Genomic DNA, 18257 nt, shown 5'->3' with positions numbered 1-18257 from the left:
CTCATCATAGTTAATGCCTTTCCTGTGGGCATAGCCCTTGGCAACTACTAATTGGTCCTTACCGATCAACTAAGCTATGAAGCTTCCGTTTCAACTTAAACACCCACTTGGTTCCTATAGCATGCTTGCTGGCACACAGATCATATAACTCCCATGTATCATTTTTGGCAATGGAATCCAATTCCAAATACATGGCTGAAACCCAATTGTCATTCTCCAAGGCATCGAAGTGAGAAAGCGGTTTCTCATTTAGTGTGTTAGCGAGATAAGGGCCGTGTTTACAAAATGAAATGCATGTCTAGAGTCAGCTCGTATTCTTCCTAGTGGCAAAGGTTTAGTAAGTTTGTTGTCATGCAAAGTAGCCCAGAGCTAGCACAAAATCTACTGAGAATCACAAATAGCTGCATCCTCTTCAATTAATGCATCACCCAAGGCATCTGGATTAAAGGGTTGCAATCCAGAGCAATAGGGATATTGTTGAACTATTGAATCTGCTAATGGGCTGCAGTAGGCAAGTGGCTGATTTGGAACCAAGGCGGGCTCAGAGGAATCAATAGAAGTACTAAACAAAGGCAGCAATGTATCAAATACATTAGGAGCATCAATGGATGGTTGCCAACAAGAGGGAGGGTTGAGATGCATATTCATCAAAGACGACAACTTTGTATACAATCATCTTCCTACTGGATGGAACATACAACTGATATCCTTTGCTTTCATTGTTATACCCCACAAAGATACATTTTAAAGCCTTTACTTAAAGCTTATGTCTGTGTTGTGCTAGTACTTGCATATAAGCTAGACGGCCGAATACAAAGCTACTCACTTATATCATCGCCATGTTGTTTACTAGATAATGCATAGTTGCCTCGTTTGCAGCTTTCCACTTTTAATGTCATTCTTGTTTTAAAAAGTCATTTTCCATTTGCCTTGGTTTGCCATAAGAATATCATTCTATGCTATTTGCACTCTGTTTTTTTGCCAACCACCTTGGCCCCTCTAACTTATCCTACCTCTAGACTGGTCTCTTCCGCCTGTGTATGGTTGTTGTTGGTGTTTTGCAACTCATTGGACTTTTGTTATCCATAATTCTAGTTTCCATGTTGGCCACCACCTTAGCCTCAACCATAACCTCTACCTAAACTAGAGTAAAGGTGTGTTCTCATGTGTTCTGAATTTGTAAAGAAGATTCCTCACCCAGAGACTTTTTCTATGAACAGCATAGACACTAAGTCTTGGAAATTGGGAACATTCTCTTTGACTGAAATGGAGGTCTTAAATACTTGTACTCTTTGCCAAGCCCATTTAATAGATGCTCACTAAATCATCATCTTCCACCGATACATTGATAGACCTAAGGGATTCAACAACACCCTTGATCTTTAAAGCATACTCATTGATAGACATGTTTTTCTTCTCCGTAATATGCAGCTCTTGTTTTAGCTATAATTTCCTTGCCTTTGTGTTGGTTTGGAACATCTGGACTAGGTTCTTCCATGCAACTGCTGGAGTATTGGCATCCTGTATGTGTCCTATCATCGTGTCTATGACACTGATTAAAATCCAACACATGAATTTCCTTGCACAGTGGTTCCAGTCCTTGAATGCCTTTATATGTGCTAGAGTGCATTCTCTTTAAACAACTTTGAAGGCTCCTCATTGTCTCCTTTGACATAGTCCCAAAATCCTTTACAGAGGGAATTGGCTATTCTGAACTTCCAAGCATGGAAGTTGTTCTTGTCTAGCTTTGACAATCTGATTAAGTCTATCAGACATGTTTGCTTGTATATAACCAGAAACTTGCAAACAGATAATTTCTATATGCAACCTATAACACAACATTATCTTCACCGGCGGGTGATTGTTTGTAGTGGTACTTCAGTACACCAAAGTACATGTACATACACCCAAGTTTAAGAATACATGTGCAAACACTGTCTGCACTCCCAAAATGCATTGCTACATTGCAAAAATGAGATTTCGACCAGAGATAGTTCTCAACCAAAACTTTCAAAACTGCTAAAATCGCCTTTTATAGTGATCGAAAGGAGATCGAAATGCATCCAAAATGCGATTCTGGCCACAAAAATTCAGTACAAAGTACAAATTATTGAGCACCTTATAAGACAGCTCCTCAATTAGAGATGTTTTGCTCCCAAAGCTACCTAGGGGGGGTGTCATACCCAAATAAGAAGGGAAAGAGATGATGACACTCTTACTCGTGTACCGCTTACTTGATTGCTTTGTTCTTTCCTCTTGCTTGCCTCCTTAGCTCTCAAAAAACTGGAACTCTAATAAATAAGGAGACTGTAGGGAGAGGGAGAGCTTGATTTCCTTGTGCAAGCAAACACACACACATAATAAGAGAGAGCAAGACATAAAAGAGAGATGGATGGCTAAATTTTCTTCTATCTTCTTCTTTTCTCTACAACCATATAACTAAAAGATAAGGGTACATACATAAAGGGAAAGTACTCTTCTACAATAACATACAATGGTCAGTCCATACCACTATATGAGCTGGCATTATAACTATGCCATAACTCTAGTACTCCAAAGTGGCTATCACACATCCTGTCATCCACTAGTGGCATATCAACTATAATCTCACCAACCATGCTAATGGCATAAGTGTCGAAACCCAAGTGGGTCATCAATGTCCACGGCACTAGTTGAGCTTGATATATTAACATCCTAAGTGTGATAAGTGATCTTGTGCTCAACCTTCTTGTTCGACTAGATGCAGTTGTGGATCATATGGCCATCCACTTCACGGAGTAGCTCCACTCTATTGGGAAGAAGTTGGTGGAGGTCCATGACCTCTACGTTTCGAGAAATCTGGTAGCACTCCTAGACATGGTAAGTGATCTTGTGCTCAACCTTCTTGTCCAACTAGATATGGTTGTGGATCATGTGGCCGTCACACGACTTCAAAAGCAGCTCCACTCCTAGTGGTGGGGAGAAGTCGATGGTAGCTACTTGGTATTCCAAGAGCTTGTTAACTTTGGTGGGACTTCCTCTTCTTGGTGGTAGGTGTAAGGAGCACAGTTTTCAAAGAAAAAGTCTCTGAGGTCCCAACAATAGTTTTCATAAGGATGGTGGAGGATGAAGAGCATTGGAAGGCAGGGAGAATGGTGGAAAAAACTAGTAAGAGTTTGGCTAGGTAGAGAGGGAATAGTGGAAAATGGCAAGGGGGGCCTCCATTTTTATAGTATTTTACTTGGGAACATATGTACGTAGTGGGTACATACATTCATAGACCATTCTTTGTGTACATGCATATGCATAATGGTGTACATACATTCCAAACTTTGAACGTACATGTTGAGATGTAAACGTGCATGTGTAGATGTAAACGTGCATGTGTAGATGTAAACATGCATGTGTAGATGGAAATGATGGTTTTCTTTAGTGAAGTCCATGAGTTAGTGGTATTTTGATAAATAGAAATCAAGGAAATGGACCATACCATGGGACAAGTTTTCACCCGCCATCGTCCCCCCATCTAGAGATGTACCTAGAACTAGTTTTCATGAATAGTGTTGGCATCCTTGCGAACTCTTCTTCATAAGTCTCCTTCATGCAGTTTTCTTATGTTTCTGCTTTCTTCTTTGCCCCTAATCAACTGCTTTCTTTGACTCTTTTTCTTCTTTCTTCAACATTTTTCATTGGTTTTTCTTATTAATATCCCTCTTTATGTGCGTAGGTGAGGTACCTATTTTTGGCCCACTTAGCAAGGCTTGGGAGGAGAGAGGCTAGTGGGGCGGTAGGGAAGTGGGTGGTGCAGGGCCCTGAACTGCATCATAGGTAGCTATGTTCGAGATCATTACCCCTTGCCATATTCAAAACACGTACTCAAACCAATAGCTGGCAAGGAAACATACAACTTCTTAGATGGGTTTTTAAGATATAACCAAATTTACATTGCTCTTGAGGATCAAGAGAGCAATGTAAATTCAAAACACGTACTCAAACCAATAGCTGGCAAGGAAGCATACAACTTCTTAGATGGGTTTTTAAGATATAACCAAATTTACATTGCTCTTGAGGATCAAGCTAAAATTGCTTTTGTTACAGAACATGGATTTATGCTTATATAGATTTATGCCATTTGGCTTTACGAATGCACTAGCCACATTCCAAATTCTTATGAACATTGCCTTTAAAGATTTTCTAAGGACGTTTCTTGAAGCTTTCTTAGATGATTTGTCCTTTCATTTGTTATAGAAGCAGCATTTATCCTACTTACGAAAGGTATTTGAACGATGTAGACTTTATCGCATATTTCTAAATCCATTCAAATGCCAATTATGGGTTAAACACAGAGTCATTTTAGAACATATAGTGTCCAAAAATGATATTACTATAGATGAGAGTAAAATAAAAATTATCTTGGAATTACCCCCACTAACAAACTGTATGGGAGTCCAAAGGTTTATGGGACATGTAGGCTACTACAGGTGATTCATCACCTACTATGCTAAGATTACACATCCCTTGTACAAGCTTCTCATTATATTCGAGTGGATATAAGAATGCCAATAAGCCTATGATATGTTAAATCAATATTTGGCTAGCACTCCTATATTACAAGTGCCAAACTAGGATGTTATCTTCCATGTGCATATTTGGCTAGCACTCCTATATTACAAGTGCCAAACTAGGATGTTATCTTCCATGTGCATATTTGGCTAGCACTCCTATATTACAAGTGCCAAACTAGGATGTTATCTTCCATGTGCATATTGATGCTTCTAACTTTGTAATTGGATGTGTCCTAGCTTAGCCAGGTGAACATAAATTAGACTACCCCATAAGTATTGCTAGCGGATAATTGTGTGAGGTTGAGATAAATTATACTTGGGGGGTTCACCTCTAAGAAATTATATGTATCATGTGCATTCAAGGGGTATTAAGAAAACCCCTTACCAATTTTATAAATAAAATGACTCCTTTTTCTTCATAAACTTGTGGTTTGTTTTTTTTCGAAATTGGTTTAAAAAAACCCTCATGATGTAAATGTAATTCAATAACTTTTTTGGATTAATATACCCCTCCCAATGAACTCGCGTGCTACACTTAAATATTTTTAGGTGAACCCCCCGAGAAATTATACCACCATGGAGCGTGAAGGGTTAGGAATGGTATATGCCGTGAAGAAATTTTAAAATTTCCTTTTGTGCTAATAAATTTGTTTTCTATGTTGATCTCATCAAGCCTTGCTATACCTTGTCAAATAAACCTTGCTCCATAGGAAGAATCACTAGGTGGTTATTGATTCTTCTTGAATTTGATTTCATAGTGGTTGTACGACCTAGCAAAGAAACATGTCATGGCTGATCATATATCCTGTGTACCTAATGGTGAAACATGTGAGACCCCTGTCCCCTCTGCACGTCGACTCGCGAGTACTAGCAGAGCGAAAGTAGCCACCTCTCGCGCGGGGCAGGGTTTCCCACTCGGGCCTCTTCCACGGATGTCCGGGCAAGGGACTAGTCCAAAGGGTCTTCCGAAACCGAGAGCAGAAAAACTTTCCTCACCCAGAAAGCATGAGCGATTCCTCCAGGAAAATCTTCTAACGGAAATTTATCTAACGGGGTCAAAAACCTTAACTATCCTATCTATTCCGACCGAACCCGTAGGTCACATGGCCGAATCAAGGAAGGGACTTACACTTGGTTCATAGAAATCATCGTTTTTTTCCCCCTAAAGCGAGGCACAGCCATTGATTCTTTCCCATAGAAAAAGAATCTCCCTGTGCCTTACTTTAACTATCGTAACTTAAACCTAACTAAATTTTGTTATAGGAATCCACCAATCCAACCTCAACCGGCCCATGGGTTAGCCAATCGCCCAACCATTGTATTGGTGGGATCCCTCTTTATAAAAATTATGTTGTGTTTGTCCTGGGTACCAAGGAAAAGAGTTCCCAGGTCCCCTAGCCGGCGCTCATGCAATTATATTAAATAGACACACCACTTACACACCCAATATGAAATTGCCTTTTTCTCAGATTTGTTGAAACATAGGTAGAGGGAGAGGAGACACACACACAGGAGCAAACCCAAATGTATATTGCAAACCCTAACCATAGAGGAAAGCCATCTCCCTTCTCACACAATGCATAAAGCCATAATCCATAATACACACAACACACTATGAGTTGTGTCCACACACATCTAACCCTAGCTAATGTCCACACAATAACCAGCTGGACACGCGGTCATTTATGTCTCACACATGTTCCTACCTAACATGCCAGCACATAGCATAGCTGGCTCACACTGACATCGAGCTTGAATCTCAACAGCCCCTCTCAAGCTCATGCTTTACTGCCATAGATGAAGATGTAGATGAGCTTGGTATATCAAAGCTCTCAACAATCCCCCTCAAGCTCATCCCATGTACTCCCAACATAGTACGGAAGTACTCAAACTTCTCCCTGCTAAGTGGCTTTGTAAAGATGTCTGCCACCTGCTCATCAGTCTTCACATACTATAGATCAACTGTACCATCCAGCACCTTCTCACTGACAAAGTGATAATGGACCTCTATGTGTTTGGTCCTCGCATGAAACACTGGATTCTTGGCCAACTGTATACTACTCATGTTGTCACAACAATGAATGACAACTTTGCCATCAATAGGCTCACCCAAATCTGCCAAGAGATTCTTTAACCATACTGCCTCACAAGTAGCAATGGCTGCACCCCTGTATTCAGCCTCTGTACTGTTGAAAAATAGGTAGAGGAAGAGGAGACACACACACAGGAGAAAACCCTAATGTATATTGCAAACCCTAACCATAGAGGGAAGCCATCTCCCTTCTCACACAATGCATAAAGCCGTAATCCATAATACACACAACACACTATGAGTTGTGTCCACACACATCTAACCCTAGCTAATGTCCACACACTATGACCAGCTGGACACGCGGTCATTTATGTCTCACACATGTTCCTACCTAACATGCCAGCACATAGCATAGTTGGCTCACACTGACATCGAGCTTGAATCTCAACAAGATTCAACTATCTTCAAGACAGAATTAGAATAAAACCATAGTGTTTCCATCATAATCCTCAATAGTCCAGTTCCATTGTTTTACAAACATGTCTCATTTGGACTCTCCGCCCGTTGAAGACCAGCTAGTCAACCAACGAGATCCAATTTCATAGTTTTCCAATTCAGTTAAATAATTTCTCGCCAATCCATGAATATCTTCCTCGACATACGCATGGGGGTCCTAGCAGCAGCCGCCCCGCGAGCTCGTGCATCTCCTGGTCAAAACCCTCTAGGATCTTCCCTAGGTGTACTAGCACTTCACTCAGGGATCGCTTCGTCGGCCCTCGCCCATCGTACTGGAAGCACACCATTTTTAACCATACCAAGGCTAGTCAAGACCTTGGCAGGCTTTGCCCCGAGAAGAGGTCCTTCGATGACCCCCCACCAGCTGTTGCAATATAACTCTCCTTAGATTAAAACAATAAGCCAAATGCTTCCTCCAGCATTCTGGCATAAGATAGTCCTTTACAAGATTAGAGTTTCTATGCAAGTAAGATTTTTCTATTGAGTTTGATTTCACAAGACCCCCTTAATATTTTCCCATTGAATTTGATTTCACAAGACCCCCTTTTATCAAAACCAAACTTTCTTAATAAAAATCATGAGTCTCGTATCTCGGTGATCCATTCATCGATTACAACAAATTTCTAACTTATTTCTAGACAATTTCAGGTCTTAGGGAAAACTTCTCTAAATCAGCGGGTTATCCATTCTTCGTACTGAAGAAATGGGATTGGTCTCACAAGACTTGGCTTAATTTCTGATTCAAGAGATGGACAGTCATCTTATTGACCCACCTTCTCACATGGTCTCATGGTCTAGCACCGAATTACTCGAATTTATTCCTAAAGATATTTCCTAAAGATAATTCTCCATTTATCTGATAAAATAACTATGATTTCTAATATAAAGGTAAATATCAAAATTATGAAAATTCATTCTTTCTTGAACATAATATAACTATAAATAATTTTATTCATGAATAATGGGATTTAACAAGGATATTTATTTTTCCAATGATCTTTTTAATGAATATGCATACATTATTTATTTAAAATATTCACATAGAATTATACTAAAATATTATTTTCTCCAATTGGACCTAGGCATCAACATGCCATAATTCATCTATATCAAAATGTAATGAAACTTTCTCTTTCGATACCAAAATTAATTTATGCATTTTCCTAATTAAAAATATGATGAAAATCCATATTTTGATAAATAATTAAACATATCCATGTATATACATACCATGAATATACCTATTTTAAAATATGACAAAAATTCCTCTTTTAATATTTAAAATGTTTGTGCATAGAATATGGTGAAAATCTCTTTTTGCATCTAGATTTTTATGCATGAATTTCAATTTCTAATAATAAAAATTTTACCATAACTTTCCCATATTTTCTATGAAATGAGAATGCTTAAAATTCCACTTTTAGCATAAAAAATAATTATGCATAAAATTTATTTTTCTAATGATAAAAATTCTACCATAGTTTTCTTGCATTTTCTATGAAATGAGAATGCTTAAAATTACACTTTTAGAATAAAATTTATTATGCATAAACCTTCATTTTCTAATAATAAAATTTTACCATAACTTTCTCGCATTTTCTATGAATTGAGAATGTTCAAAATTACACTTTTAACGTAAAATTTAGTTTATGCGTAAACCTAAGAAATGAGAATGCTTAAAATTACACTTTTAGAATAAAATTTATTATGCATAAACCTTCATTTTCTAATAATAAAATTTTACCATAACTTCCTCGCATTTTCTATGAATTGAGAATGTTCAAAATTACACTTTTAACGTAAAATTTAGTTTATGCGTAAACCTAAGCTTAAACATAAACATAATTACATTTAAGCACCTTGTTTATTTAAGAAAAAAAATACCCAAATATGACTTCCATATGAAAATAATTATAAGAATGTTAGCACAAGCTCTCTTTCACTTTAGAATGAATAAATATGAATTTTCTTAACATAAAACAAGCATAAATGAATTAATCCTCATTTTAATTGAGGATTAATTGAATTAAAAATCATAAAAATGCTTAATCTCCATCTCTAGCTTGTTAGGCCTAGAGTTTTGGTTAAGAAAATGAGATTAGGACTAAGATCTATCCTTCCAAGAAGGATTAATCCATAAAGGTGAGTATTCTTACAAAAAGAGAGATTTACAAATCAAAAACATTACATTTAAGCATAAAAGATTAGCATTAATCCATTTAAACAATATAAATGAATAAAAGCATGGTTGTAAGAAGAAACCATGGATTGAAATGCTTTCCAAGAATTAGAGAGGTTGGGAAGAAGGTTACCATTCAAAAAGAGAGAAAAACACCACTGTTTTAGGCTTACCCTTGGTTTTTGGCTTGATTCTTTTAGAGAGAAGTGAAGCCCACAAGAAGAAGCTTGGCCACCAAGAAGTAGAGGGTAATCTTCAAGAGAGGAAGAGGATTAGTGAAGCTCCAAAGCTTCAGAATGGAGAGGCAAGGTAGAGGGATAATAGAAATACATTAATACTGAAAATTACACTAGCATAGAGTTACTCCAATATGAAAATACAAAGGAATGGGGTTCTATTTATAGGAGAGGGAGGCCACCAACCAAGTCCAACTGGGATCTAGAGGCTTTCAGCTTCAGTTTGATCCAATTTGGATAAGTTTTGGACCAGTTTGGCTCACTTTTTTTATCCAGTTTGAAAGAGGAGAGAGGAGAGATGAAATATCTCATTTTTTTAATGAAAAATTGGGAGTAATGATGAGATTCTAGGCACCTCCTTCATGAGCTCCTAAGGTGTCAAAATTCTAATTTTTTACTAATAAATCCTCATTTTTTTACTATTAAGTACCTGTACTAGTCAACTCTTCATCTTATGTGAGAATTTACTCCTTTTTGGGAGATTTTCTTTTATTCTTGCATTTTCCTCCTTCCAACACTTGGATTAACCCTATTGGCCCTTTAGAACACTCTTTGGACCTTAATCCATAATTTTCTGAAAATATAGACCCTTAGGCTAAGGTGTCTAATGCACATATTCAATTAATTCCTAATGCATATTAGAAAACTCTTTTTAAACTTCCGTTTCAGTTTCATCTTAAATAAAAGGGATAACTTTATATCCAAAAATATCTCAAAACTGTATTCTCTCTCTAGACCAAAAACAAAGGAAAACAATGTTTTCTTGCATTTTGAAATAGGGGATGATTACAGGGGCTCAGAGGAGAACTTATACAACTTTTAGGGACTAAGGAGGAACCTTACATCCTCTCCCACTTAAAAAATGTGAGATGTCCTCATCTCGCAAAAGTGGGGATAGTCCTTTATCAGTTCTTCTTCTCTCTCTCCCAACAAGTGGCATCCTCTAAAGGATAGAACTTCCACTGGACCAGAAACTCTCTAAGGACTCTGTTCCTGAGAGCCTTCTCCCACACAAAGGATTTCTTCGGGTTAGAGTTCTATTTGGCCTTCAGTGTAAGATTCCTCCTCAGCCTGAATAATGAATAAGCTTTTACTTCAATCCCCTGTAATCATTCCCTATTTTAGAATACAAGAAAATATTATTTTTCCTTGTATTTGTCTAGAGAGAAGAAAAATTCTAGAGAGAGGTAATTCAATATTGAGATACTTTTGGATATAAAAATTCTCCTAATATCAAAAATATATTTTCTTGAAATAAAATTTCAAAATAAATTCTCCAAGGTGCTTTAGGAATCAATTAAAAATGATATAAAGGACCTTAGCCTAAGGGTCAAGATTTTCAGAAATTTCTGGATTATGGTCCAATTAAGGTTCCTATGGGCCAATAGGATTAATCCAAGTGTTGGGATAAGATAAATACAATAAATAAAAGAAAATACCCAAAAATGAGTAAATGCTCACATAAGATGAAGAGTTGACTAAGTACAAGGTTTATTAGTTTCAAGAGATATTACTAAAAAAAAGAGATATTTTGGAGGAATGATGAATTTTGACACCTTGGAGAGGGGGACCTTTGAGGTAGGCGCCTCCTTCACATGTGTGGGAGGGTTTTTAATTCAAAAAAAATTGAGATATTTTTATCTCTCCTCTCTCCTGGATTAAACTAGATCAAAAGGGGAGCTAAACTGGTCCAAATCTTGTCCAAATTCAGCCAAACTGAAGCTAGAAAATTCTAGAACCTAGTTGGACTTAGTTAGTGGCCTCCCTCACCTATAAATAGACCCTCATTCTTTTGTATTCTCATCTGTGAGCTATACCATGCTAGTATTACATTAAAATAATCATATTTTCTATTATCTCTTAAAAATCCTCTACTTTTGGAGAGATTGGAGCTTCTCTCTCTCAACAACTCTTGGAGCTTTCTTCTCAACTTACTAAACCAATTGTGGTTGGGGGTTTCACTTCTAAATAAAGAAGCAAGCCAAACCTTGAGGTAAGAAGGAATTTTATGGTTTTTGTTAATATTCTCAACAAATGATTTCTCTTCTCAATCCCTCTCAAGCTTGAGAAGTTTCTAATTAGTTTTTTTAATGTAAATCAAGCTTTTTCTAATAATTTTAATGATTAATAAAAAAAAATTAATCTTTATGCTTATTTAGAATGCTTTTTATGTATATCTCTCTCTCCCAAAAGAATAGTCATTCCTATGGCTAATTCTTTAGAAAAAGAATGCTTCTCATTGATAAATTCTTAATTCAAAACCAAACTCTAAGCTTGTAAAGCTAGAGGATAAGAAAATAGTATTTTTATGCTTTTATGGTAATAAAATAATGGTAAATTCTTTTAGATTATTATAAGTAAATAAAAAACTATTTTAAGTGATTCTAAATGTGAAAGAGATATGGAAAAAGAGGAATAATAGAAATAGCATAATCTAGTAGAAATAATCATAATTAAGTTTATGATTATGGCTAAATTTATGATTTAATTTCATAATTTAGAAATTTTAGAAAATAATACATATTTTATTTTTATGCATAATATTAAAAGAGGACTTTCTACCATATTAAAAGATTTAATTTCATAATCTAGAAATTTTAGAAAATAATACATATTTTATTTTTATGCATAATATTAAAAGAGGACTTTCTACCATATTCTAGGATTGGACATCCTATGCTAAAAGAATGATTTTCATCATATTCATGGGAAATAAAATTTTAGTGTTTATGCATAAATAATTATTAAAGAAAAGAGAAATTTTTAGTAATTTTATTTTTATTCAAAAAGAGGAATTCCCATGATAATGGAGATCCATGTAATTAAATGGAAAAAGAGAAATTTTGGTATATTAAAATAATGGATATTTTTATTTAATTTTAAGAGAAATTTTAGATAAATTTATTTTGTGCATGAGAAATTTCAAATGATAAAAGAGGAATTCCCATGACATTTGGAATTCAATCATTTAAATGGTAAAAGTGGAATTCTTGGCATAATTAAATTAATGGATATTTTTATATTAATTAAAGAAAAGAGAAATTTTAGATAAATTTATTTTATGATAAAAGAGGAATTCCCATGACATTTGGAATTCAATCATTTCAATGCAAAAAGAGGAATTCTAAGCATATTCAAAAAAATGGATAATTGTATTTAATTAAAAGAAGAATTTTTATGGTATTTAAGTAGAGAAAGGTTTAAATTAAATTTTGGCAAAAGAGAAATTTTCACCATAATTCCACCAAATAAGGAATGATAAATTAAATTGGTAGAAAGAATATCTTTAGATATTTTATGTGGATAAATCACCAAATTGATATTTATCCAAAATTAGATTAAATGAAAGAAGAATTTTTATAAAAATTTGATATTCTCATATAAAACCATTTCTTAATCTATTATGGTTAAGAAGGAATGAAATTCATAAAGTTGGAATTTTCTTACAGTTAGAAATTCAGTAGATGTTTATCTGAAGAAAATTCTTGGAATCAAAGTTAGAGTTAAACAGAATAATTTTGGTTAGACCACGATTGTGAAAGGGACAGCCAGTAAACTACTTGTCCATCTCTCGATCTGAAGCAAAAACCTCATGAGACCAATTCCACTTCTTAATACAAAGAATATACTACCGTTGAATTAACCTAGTTTTTCCTTGACTGAAATCACCAAGAATGTAGTTGGACATTCAGTCAAATGATGGGTAGATTACCTTGATGAGAGATCAATGATTCTCATTAAGAAAATATGGATTAGCGAAAAAGGGTTTTGTGGAACCAATCTCAAACCGGGAATTTTACTTGCATAGAACTTTTGTTTTCTTTTAAAGGACTGTTTTACGCCAGAATGCTGAAGGAAGCATTTGGTATATGTTTAACTAGGAAGAGGCTCGTTGCAACAGCTGGCAAGGAATCATCGAGGGACGTCACTCACGGCAAAACTTGCCGAGGTACCAGCCTCGGTGGTATGGTGAAAATGGTGCGCTTCCGATAATGATGGGCGAGGACCGACGAAGCGGTCCCTGAGTGAAGTGCTAGGACACCTAAGTAGGATCCTAGAGGGTTCTGACTAGGTGATGCATGGGCTCGCGGTTGCTAGGACACCCATGCGTACGTCGAGGAAGATTTGGATGAACTAAAAAGAATGACTTTTGTGAATCGAATTTTGATATTGGATCTCGTTGGTTGACCAGCTAGTCTTCAATGGAGAGTCCAGATGATACATTTTGTAATACAATGGACTCAATATTTTGGAGGATTATGATCAGTAATACTATGATTTTCATTGAAAGATTGTTTTAAAGATAGCCAAATCTGTTATAATGGCAATTTCATATTGGGTGTGTAAGTGGTATGCCTACCTTATATTTTGCTTGAAGCGCCGGCTAGGGGGCTTGGGAACTCTTTTCCTCAGTACCCAGGCAAAACATAACCAAATTTTATAAAGGAATCTCACCAATACAGTGGTTGGCTGGCGGTTGGCTAACCCATGGGCCGGTTGGGATGGATCGGGGGATTCCTATGATACAAATAAGTTACGATTAGTTACGTTAGTTAGATTAAGTCCTAGAAAGACCCTTGTTCTGCGGGAGGGAATCAGTTGGCTGTGCCTCGTTAAAGGAGGAAAAAAGCGTTGATTCTATGGACCAAGTGCAAGTCTCTTTTTTGATCTGACCATGTGACTTTTGGGTTCGGTTGGATTAGTTTGGATAGTGAAGACTTTGACTCGTTAGATCAATTCCCCTGTTAGAAGATTCGCCCATGCCTTCCGACGAGCGAGGGAAGTTTTTTTGGGTTCGATTTTTAGAGGAACCACCGGGCTAGTCTCTTGTCCGGATATCCGTGGGGCGAGGCCTCGAGTGTGGATCCCTGCCCCGCGCGAGAGGCTGACGTTGCTTCCGCCATGCCAGCGCCCCTTGGGAGGGGGCATCGCAGAGGAGGCGGGGGTCTCACAGCTCGTATCAGAGCTTTGTTGGAAGCTAATAAGGAAAAATGAATTCTTATCGGAAAGAGCATTTACGTATTGTATTTTCATTCCTTAAGCTTCATTAATGTTCTACAGACTTCTTAGTCGCTTTATTCCTATAAGGAGAAGATAGTAGCTCCCTTGGCTAAGGGAACATTTGTATCGAGGCATGTCTGTAGCCCAGTATCATCATCTTATGCGTCTCCCGAGGAGATTTTGACTTTCTAGAGCCGAGATTCTCTATGTACATATTGTAACCTTTATATAAATAAAGAAATGTTTTGTGAAAAAATTCCATGTTATATAAGTGATTGTTCTTATATGAAGAATTGATGAAGAAAAATATGTTACTCGGACATATGTCATAGATCTCCAATAAGATCGTTTATCTTGTTTAAGAAATTATTTTCCAAACCTCTTAAGTCTTAGGATCTCGTTGTGACGAAATCAAAATAAAAATTTAATAATGTATCATTTTTGGCAGAATCATGAGGCAAGGGAATCGTGGTGGCCGACAGCCAGACCCTCTCACTGATGAAGAAGAGCTTAACCCTGATATTCGCAAGGCTCTTCATAGAACTCAGCCACCAGGACTCTTCAAAGGTGAAGGGGAGAACTTGGGCGAGGCTGTGGACAAATGGGTTGAAGCCATGGAGGAATATTTTGATGTCACCGGATACAACAAGAGGAGCAAAATGGCTCTTGCTAGGCTGAAAATTATGGAAACAGCCAGGGTGGCATGGAGAAACCATTGCGACACCAACCATCTGGATAGGAATACCCAGTCCTGGAATGATCTTAAAGCCTATAAGGAAGAGATTTTGTCCCCCCAAATTTTTAGAAACCAAGATGAATGAATTCTTAGAGCTAAACTAGGAGAGCAAAACCATTGAAGAATATCACCAAGCATTTGCTCTTCTCCTCAAGTACTCACCACCGCTAGACAAAGGGCAACTCATGGCCAGGTTCATTCAGGAAATGAATGAACCTTTAGACACCCTGGTCAAGAATTCCAAGCCAGTTTCCATGGCAAAAGCTGTAAGAATGGCAAAGGACTTCACCAAAGCCTTCATTGTTAAAGTCCCACCAAAGCCAGTTCCCTCATCCTTCAAGAGATTCTAGACACCGGGAAGTTCTTCCAACCTTCGGCCTCCAAAGAGACACCAAGGTCCCAACCAGAATCTGGAGTCGGGAAGTTTCAAGAATGAAGGAAGACCTTTCCCTCAAAGCTCTTTCTCAGGAACTCCGGCTCTTTAGGGAAGAGCTTCAAAGTGAGAATGGGTGCTTCAGATGTCAGGGGTTTGGGCACCAGCTCAAGGATTGCCCATCTCCTTCTGTTGTGGACCAAGGAAGCTAGGGTCCCAGAATTCAGAGACAGACTCCTTCGTATCAATCCAACCAGGGTCCCCCGTGCCAAAATCAGGGCAACCCCAGAAGAGTGCCAGCTTAGCCTGCAGCCTCCATGCAAAGTAGTCTCCAAACTCCCTCCCAGAATTGGGGAAACCAAAGAGAGAGAGTTTCACCTCAGACTACAGTAGCTAGAGCTGTCATTATAACTGAGGAAGTGGAGGAAAAAAAAGGATAGATCTATGCCGCAATAGAGCATCAAGGGAATAACTGTCAATTTTCAGTCCTCCAGACTCCAGCAGAGTACCAAGGGATAAGCAATTCAAGCTTTTGATTGATTCAAGCAATACTCATTCTTTTATTTCCCCAGGATGTCTGCGTAAGTTAGTCCTGAATCAAAAATCAGGGAAACCTATGCAAGTGGATTTGGCCAGGACAGACCTTATTCAGTTTAGTCTAGATGGGAACGTAACAGAGTGCCAATTCAGAGATGGAATCCTTGGTTGGAATGAATTGGCTCCATAAGAATCAGGCTGACATTCATTGTCAACACAAAGGAACCATCTCTTTCCTTGACCTTCACGGGAATAAAGTTCAAGGAGCTGGAATTTCTGGATCCCTAGTGCTGCAATTAGTCAAAGCTTCTAAATTGCTAAAAGGGCTCAGAAAAAAAGAGGCAAGCTGTAAGATTACTCCCTCCGGCTTTTGAGGTGTGCAGGTGTAAAAACCTCCCCTTCTGATCTTATAATTATTCCCCTCTCGGAAATAAAAGACAGATCTTGTTTTACTCTGTTTTGGCCTAGAGAGAGAAAATGTCTAGAGGGAGGTAATTCAAAATTGAGATATTTTTGGATATCAAAATCCTCCTAGTGTCTAAAATGGTTTCCCCTGAAACACATATTCAAAAAGAAATTTCCAATGTGCAATTGGAATAAATTAAAATCTGGTAAAAAGAACCTTAGCCTAAGGGTCCAAATTTTCTGAAATTTTTGAATTAAGGTTCCTATGGACCAATTAGATTAATTCAGATGTAGGGAGAGTTGACTAAGTACAAGGTTATTAGTTAAAAAAGAAGAGATATTTAGAAGAAATGATGCATTTTTGACACCTCAGTGGTGTGGGGGAATTCCCCTCATGAAGGAGGCACCTATTTCACATGTGTGGTTGAGTTTTAAACTCACAAATAATGAGATATTTTCATCTCTCCTCTCTCCTGCTTCAACTAGATCCAAAAAGTAAGCTAAACTGACCTAAAAATGGTCAAAAATTGACCAAATTGATCTGGAAAATTCTAGAATCAGTTTGCTTGGTTAGAGGCTCACTTTTTCCTATAAATGAAGCCTCTCCCTTTGTAAATGGTTAATAGTGTTTTATGCACTGTTACTTTACTCCTTCCCCCAGAGCCAAAAACAGTGAATTTATTGATAATTCATTAGTTTTTGACCATTTCCTCTTCAAAAGAATTGGTGGCCACTCTTGTTGCAAACAAGAGTAGATCCCTCAAACCATCAAACAAGAGTAGATCCCTCAAACCATCAAGCCAAAGGAAAGCTCACAAAAATTCATGTAAGCTAGAAATCCTACTTTTTCTTTATTCCATTTAATGGTTTTCTAATTTTTGTTTTCTTTAAAATAAAAAATGATGCTATGCCTTGTTGGAAAGGCTTTCTCCCTCTCTTCATTCTTGAATTCAGCCTTTCTTTATCCTAGATGTGTAATCAAATTGTTAGAATTAAACTTTTCATATTGTTTCTCTTTAAAAGTGGAATTTGATTAGTTTAGAATGCTTTAAACCAATTGGAACAATTTCTAAGTAACTTGAGAATGAAAAAAAAATTAAAAAATGGTCAACCATACAAAGGAGGTTATGGCCAAATTTTGTGAAATAAGTTTTATCTTTTATTATTCAAAAAGAGTAATCCCCATCGCTTGTGTATTCTAACAGTGTTATTTTTATTCTATGCATAGAAAAATGCATATTAGAAATATTTTTATAATAAAAGTGTTATTTTCATTAGAATTAATTTCTATGCATGGAAAGATGCATATTGGAAATATTTTGATTATAAAAGTGTTACTTTCATCAAAATTGATTTTTCTGCATAAATAGATGCATAAAAGAATTTTTTTATAAAAGATTTGCAGTGGGAGTTGTTAGCAGGTTTATGGCCAACCCTGGCAAAAAGCATTGGGATGCAGTGAAGGGTGTAATGAGGTACTTGAAGGGTACTCAAGATGTGTGCATATGCTATGGTAAGTCAGATGCATCTATCCAAGGATTTGTGGATGCAGACTATGCAGGTTGTGCAGACAGCAGACGGTCTACCACAGGTTATGTTTTCTACATTCACTGGTGGTGCAATCTCTTGGATTTCTCATATGCAGAAATGCATTGCCTTGTCTACCACCACTGAGGCAGAGTATGTTGCAGCCGCTGA

The sequence above is a fragment of the Cibotium barometz genome, chromosome 24 (genome assembly GCF_041138505.1).
Source record: "Cibotium barometz isolate CiBa-2024 chromosome 24, ASM4113850v1, whole genome shotgun sequence".
Classification (NCBI taxonomy): domain Eukaryota; kingdom Viridiplantae; phylum Streptophyta; class Polypodiopsida; order Cyatheales; family Cibotiaceae; genus Cibotium; species Cibotium barometz.
Note: the sequence above shows the minus strand (reverse complement) of the source record.